The sequence below is a fragment of the Ictidomys tridecemlineatus genome, chromosome 8 (assembly GCF_052094955.1).
Source record: "Ictidomys tridecemlineatus isolate mIctTri1 chromosome 8, mIctTri1.hap1, whole genome shotgun sequence".
In the NCBI taxonomy this organism is placed as follows: domain Eukaryota; kingdom Metazoa; phylum Chordata; class Mammalia; order Rodentia; family Sciuridae; genus Ictidomys; species Ictidomys tridecemlineatus.
In genome coordinates, this window is record NC_135484.1 from 115,883,783 (window position 1) to 115,890,715 (window position 6,933).

General features: G+C 39.1%; 1 pseudogene; it reads right to left on the minus strand.

Moving 5' to 3' along the window:
- Positions 1-741: 741 nt before the first annotated feature.
- On the minus strand, positions 742-4,609 carry LOC144366249 (protein mago nashi homolog pseudogene; annotated as a pseudogene).
- Between the last annotated feature and the right edge of the window lie 2,324 nt (positions 4,610-6,933).

Here is a 6,933-nt window from a genome sequence, read left to right on the forward strand (position 1 = left end):
TGATACCTTGTTTTTAAAAAAAGATACATAAATTACATCTAAACATATATAAAATTAATCAGACATGTTTGTTAGAGACATCTAATTGGTACAAAGTTAAAATGCTGACCGTTAAATATAATATCAAGTACTCTTAATTCCTTAAATTCCATAAGATAAAATACTTAAACAATGTTGGTGTTTTCATAAGTTGGTAAACTAAAAAAGAAATTCGAAATCATTTTGTGTTGTTATAAAAACAAAGTTACTCTAAATTACAGGTATAATTCTACATACAAGGAGTCAAGAGGTTTCAACTGTATTTCAATTAAAGTACTGTAAATAACAAATAAGGGCTCTCCGTCTTTCCTTACAGAGTCAAAAAACAATATATGCAAACTTTATAAAATGATATCTAAAAAGAGAAAAAAAGATCAGCTTTAAAACTAAAACACTTTACCTAAGATTTGTAAAAGGCCCTACCTTACCTGAGATAAGGCTCTGCCTCCCACCTTACAGCATGTCAAAATAACTTCAAAGTAGGCCAGATTTCAGTTAGTTTAAAGTTATATTCAAAGATTAATTTATTAAAAAGATTACTGTGATCTCAAATAAAAAATACAATGTATAACTCAGCCAAGGTTCAAAATTATATACAAGCTAAATATGTTTTTACTATTGTTAATTTCACTTTGTATTTTCATTATATCTAAAAAAAGTGACTACTGCACTCAGAGCAACCAAGAGACCTTTACTGTGACAGTGTCTGATTAACACAGAGAGAGAGAGAGAGAGAGAGAGAGAGAGAGAGAGAGAGAGAGAGAGAGAAGTAAAAAGAGAGAAAAAAAGTGAAAGGGAGAATGAGAGACAGGGAAAGTGAGAGAAAAAGGAGAAAGCAAGAGAGGAGGACCTGGCAAAAGAGAGTTTTTATAGCCAAAATCAAATGGGCTCTCTGGGTCTGCAAGCTGCCTTGTTGGTGTACAGTGATTAGATCATACAGTAGATGCTAAGGTGTCATCTTCTGCCTTCAGGCAGATCTTCAGCATTACATAAATTAATAAATAAAATAAGGATATTATGTTATATAAAAATAAACTGTAGGGCTGGGGATGTGGCTCAAGCAGTAGCGCGCTCTCCTGGCATGCGTACGGCCCGGGTTGGATCCTCAGCACCACATACCAACAAAGATGTTGTGTCCGCCAACTAAAAAATAAATATTAGAAATTCTCTCTCTCCTCTCTCTCCTCTCTCACTCTCTTTAAAAAAAAAAAAATTTAAAAATAAACTGTAAAGTTATAAAGTGAAAGCCCAGCATTCTTACTTTAAAACTGGTAAAACTGACTTGCTGGATGTTTAAGTCCAAATTTAAATATTAAGGTTACAATAAAGGGGCCAAAGAAACCAATATTTGGCTCTTGCCCTCTAAGTCAGCCTGAACCCAGGACAGGGGAAAAAGCTTTGCAACTCTGGGCCACATAACCTCCCGATAAGGGAGATTAATGAGACCTCTGGAGAACAGAAAGCCAATGAGTGTACATGCTGCAAAAGAGGAGGGTCATTTAAAAATGAGACATGCCTGATGCTTCCAAGGGAAGCCATATGGTCAGCAAGACCTTGACCCATCCTAATGCAGATGACACTAATAGAGCTAAAATGCTACTCACATGTTCCCCAAGAATGTCCTCCCAAGAAAACTCAGCTGACTCTTACCAATAGATAGGAACAAGGTCAGTTTGACCAGCTTGGTCTTAAACACATAGCAAAAAGAGTTAAAACCAAAGTACAGCCATTCCTGGACATTTAAAAGGAAACATTTCACAGTTATTTTAATGTAACTTAAAATATACCCTAGCGTGAGCATCCCCCAAAATAAGTAAAACTGGAGGCAACAAAAAAAAAAAAAAAAAATTCTTAGGCAAAAATGCCTGATAACTATCAATAAAAAAAAAAAAAAACTGCCAGAAGTTCAAGGCCTACAGATCTTCCTAACTTCCTACACAGGTAGATGTAATCAATATTTATTAATATAATTATCTAGCCTTAAGTAACAAAAGGATCTTTACTGAACACAGTGGTCATGCCAAAAAGGTATTTTTACAAAAATCAGATGACATTAACTAATTTAACTAAATGTTGCGTCTACATTCCTGATAATTCTGACAATGTTAAAGATTTATGTTCCCTAAAAAAGTGCCCTATTAGGCTTTGTTAGGCCTTGTTATGGGGACATTTTCTCAGGTCTTCTGCCTCCTGGTAAACAATTATTAATTTCTGTCATTTTCATGATATTCATGGACAGGTTCCAGAAGCTACAACTGCTATTTTGTATTAATCTTACTTCAGCACTCATGTCTTTTTGTTTCTCTCATAGAAGTGCCCACCCCAGGTGAATTTACATCCTGTTCTTCCTGAGCCAGATTTTTACCATGGACTCCTTGACCCACTCAGTTTCTAAAAAGGGACTCCAAACTGCTTGCCCACTGCACATCGCCCCCCTTTCAGCTGGAAGCAGCAAGAACAGTCATCACCCTTTTTCCTTATGGCAGTTGGAGGTCCCTAATATTAGAAAAAAAATTATGGTCAACATAGATGTTCGCCAATATGTCTAGCTCAGGAAGATGTACCTGGGAAACTACTCCCAAGATCACCCTGGGTGATCTCCCAAAAAGAGACACTTGCTTCCACAACCCAACTTATAAGTGGGACAACTTCCCATTCACCAAAAATTGTGCTTCCCAGGTCCCACTTTGAACTCCTTGACTAAATCTCCAAACTGTCAATAACTCTGAACTATGTAACTTACTATTTTGATGGAGTAAAAGGAAAAGAACACCTGGACTTACTAAAAGGCCAGGACCCACTGATTTATCAACATAGACTGGCTGCCCCCATTTTAGTTCCCCTCCTAACTGGTTTGGGAATAGCTGGATCTACTGCTTTAGGAACTGCAGGTCTTATCACAAGCTCTAAAAATTTTAAGTCCCTCAGCCATCAAATAAATATAGATTTAGGAAAACTAGAAAGGTCAATCTCCAAACTAGAGGATTCACTAGACTCTCTGACAGAAATAGTCTTACAAAACAGATGAGGTCTAGATGGTCTCTTTCTGAAACAAGGAGAACTTTGTATGGCTCCAGAAAAAACTTGTTTCTATGCAAACCATTCTGGGACAATAAAGGACAGTTTGGCGCTTGTGAGAAACAGGTTAAAGGAAAGAGATGAAACACTAGAAACTTCAGGCAATTGGTTCCAAAACCTATTCTCATGGTCCCCTTGGTTGGCTACCATCATTTCAGCCATAGTTAGGCCCCTAGTCCTTCTCCTGATTGGTATTACTGTAGGACCCTGCCTCTTACAAAAAAATGTAGATGAGGTCAGACTTATGGTCTTGTGAGCCCAGTTTAGTCCCTTAGACACAAAAGGTTGGAACAAAAACTGAGGCCTAATGATGTGCAAGACTGACATCAAACCTACTAAAACCAGTGGGGAATGTGATAGTAGGAGCAAATGTGACTCCATTTTGTTTTATGACTTCATCCTGTAAAACAACCATGCCAAGTAGAAGAGTCATGACTGGAGCAAGATGTTCTTTTCCTTTTGCTATAGAAACCTTTAAGAACACGGAACTACCTAATGGGGTATTGTTTCTGTAACTAGGGTAATGGGGCTCTGTTTCTGTAACTGGGGTGACTGGGATAACTGTGATTGGTTGGGCTTCCCTCCGCTTGACTGCACTGTCCTGCTTCTGTAATCTGGCTTGCTTGCATTGGCTAGACCCCCTGAACATCCCTTTTGCGGTTTTCATGCTTATAAAGAGTGCCCCTGCAATTGTTCGGGGCTGATCAGGGGAACAGCTTTATGTTCTGGTCAGCCGCCACCGGTGTGCTTCAATAAAGGCTTGATTCGATTATACGTGAATGGTCTGGAAGTCAGTTTATGAAACCCTGGGACGAAGTTTAACTATAACAGTTCATACCAATATCTGATCTAGATTGGTTTAATTTTGAAGTATAATCCAATAAGACTGCAGATCAAACTGGAAGTCCTAGACATAATAAAATACTTGTAAACCTCCTGGATCCTTGGATTAATTGACTTCAATAAGGGAACTGATTTTCTATGTTGTGCAAGAAATGTGTTCATCTCCAATCATGGTTTCAAGCTCCTGCTGGCCTATGGGGTCAGGAGAGGCCGTGAAGCATCATCCTTGTTGATAATTTCAACATCATCAATTTACTCCCCAGTTCCGCCATTGCACTTCCATGTACCTAAACCTCTTTTCTGATCATGACATCAGTTTTATCACAGCTCTTGTTGGCATATTCAATTTCCCATCCCTTCAGGTCAGAAACTCAATCTCCAGGAACTTGTGGCTGAACTTGCCTTTGTGATCTGTGTAGTAACACAGATCGAAGTTACTCTCCATGACTCCTGAGAGGTAACCAAGACCAAATTTTAGGAGCCAACCACATTACTGTGGTCTGCAGCTAGTACAAGGAAAGAAACAGATATGATCAATCTATCTTCCATTCTTTGTTTCTGTTTTCTTCAGCCTTTGTCTGTCTATAGGCCAACCTCTTCTGGTCAGCCAAGAGAAACACTTCTTCTATTTTATGAAATGAAGTATTGCCCAATTCTAGAACAGCAAATAAAGTCAATTAAGATCTTTAACTAAATAGTTATAATTTTATCTCTAGACACATTTGGCCTTTTTTCTTTTTCTTTTTTTATGGTGACAAGGATTGAACCCAGGGGCCCTTAATCACTAAGCCACATCCCCAGCCCTTTTTATTTTTCATTTTGAGACAGGGTCTTGCTAATTTGCTTAAAGCTTCACTAAATTGCTGAGGCTGGCCTCAAACTTGTGATCCTCCTGCCTCAGCCTCCCAAGCCGCTGGAATTATAGGTGTGTGCCACTGTACCCAGCTCTTTTTTCTTTGGGAACTAAAAAATGGAGGTAAAATTCACATTGTGTAACATTCAGCATTTTAAAGTGTACAATTCAGTGGTTTTTCATATGTACACAAGATTGTGCACCCATCACTACTATCTAATTCTAGAACTATTTAATTTTCATCACACAAAACAAGAAACCCTGGGGGCTGGGGTTGTAGCTCAGTGGTAGAGCACTTGCCTAGCATGTGTGAGGCACTGGGTTTCATCCTCAGTGCCAGCGCATGCATGTGCGCACACGCGCACGCACACACACACAAATAAATAAAATACAGGTATTATGTACATCTACAACTAAAAAACAAACAAACAAAAAAAACCCTTGTACTCATTGTAGTCACTGTACATTTTCTCATTTTCTCAGCCCCTTCAATCAAAAACCAACTTTCTATCTATAGATTTGCCTCTTCTGGCCATTCGTACAGATGGAATCTACAACACGTGGTCTTTCAGGGTTGGCTTCTTGGATTAGTATAAAACACTTCATATTGTTGTTGTAGTTATTTTTAATTCCCATGACTCAAATAGCATAAGAACCAAATGAGCCAGGGGTGGTGGCACATGCCTGTAATCCTAGCAGCTGGGGAGGCTGAGGCTGGAGGATTGCAAGTTCAAATCTAGTCTCATCAATTTAGCGAGATCCTGTCTCAAAATAAAAAATAAAATGGTCTGGAGATGTGGCTTAGTGGTTAAGTGGTCCTGGGTTCAGTCCCTGGCACCACCCTCCCCCCCCCAAAAAAAAAGAATCAAATGACATAATAGATTTGGAGTCTATTTGTAATGAAGAAATTCCTACAGAAAAGTAAGAATTGATGATCACTAAGCCATATCCCCAGCCCTTTTCTTACTTTTTTTTTGGTACCAGGCATTGAACTCAGGAGCACTTAACCACTGAGCCACATCCCCAGCACTCTTTTATATTTTATTTAGACACAACTTGCTAAGTTGCTTAGGGTCTCCCTAAATTGCTGAGGCTGACCTCAAACTTGTGATCCTCCTCCCTCAGTCTCCTGAGTCTATGGGATTATAGGAGTGCTCCACCACACCTGCTCATCCTTAGAACTTCACAGAAGGAAAATATAATTCAGAAATACTATAGGACTCCAAATATCCTTCTATTATTCAAAAATAAATCATCCATTTGGGAAAGGCTCAGTTGATTTTTCTCCTAAAGCTTTTTACTTCGTGTATAAAGCTTTATTCTTCATGGTACCTGCCACTTCTCTGTCCTCAAGGTCATTTTCCCCACACCTTTGAGTTGTACTGAGCACTGTGGAGGGCCTCAGGAAGAATCTTTCAGGCTTCTCCTGTAGGTCCAGGCCTCCACAGCAGCCTTTGCCCCACCTCAGACACATGAGAAACCATTAACAGATGGTCTGGAGGCAGATGTTACCTTTGATTTCAGAGTCTTAATATTACTCTTGTGTAATATGGAGACGCTTGGAGTCATTTTTTTTCATTTCGTATGTGTGGGTTATGACTCATGTGGGAATTTGCCCTTTCAAATGGTCCTGCCCAAATGCAGGTAATAATTTAACAACATGGAAAAGCCTTGGGACCATTAGCTCACATTCCAAGTGAAAAATCCTCTTCTCTTTACTCAAAGGACTTTGTATTGCTTTCTAGAGAATTTCTTGAAGACTCAAGGTCTCAAAAGAGTCTTCTTACCATTTCCGGTCTGATTTATCCTTCTCACCTTAAGTCGTGGGTAACTTAACCTTTACTGCATTGTTTCCACCATGTGACAATGGAGTGGTCTCCTGTTCTGGGCTGGACTCCCTGGCTTTTGGTCAAGTGGTTTGTGGGGTAGGAAATTTAAGTATTTCCTAACAGAAATAAAAGTGGGTTAGAAAGAAATGTGGAACTGCCTTTTCACTGACCTGTGTGATACCAGCAGGCTACCCTCTTATTTTAAAAAATCCTTGAAATGTTTCAAGAGGCAGTAAGTAGGGTGTGGTCATTAGATACGTGACATTGGGCAAGTTTCTAATCTCTATGTCT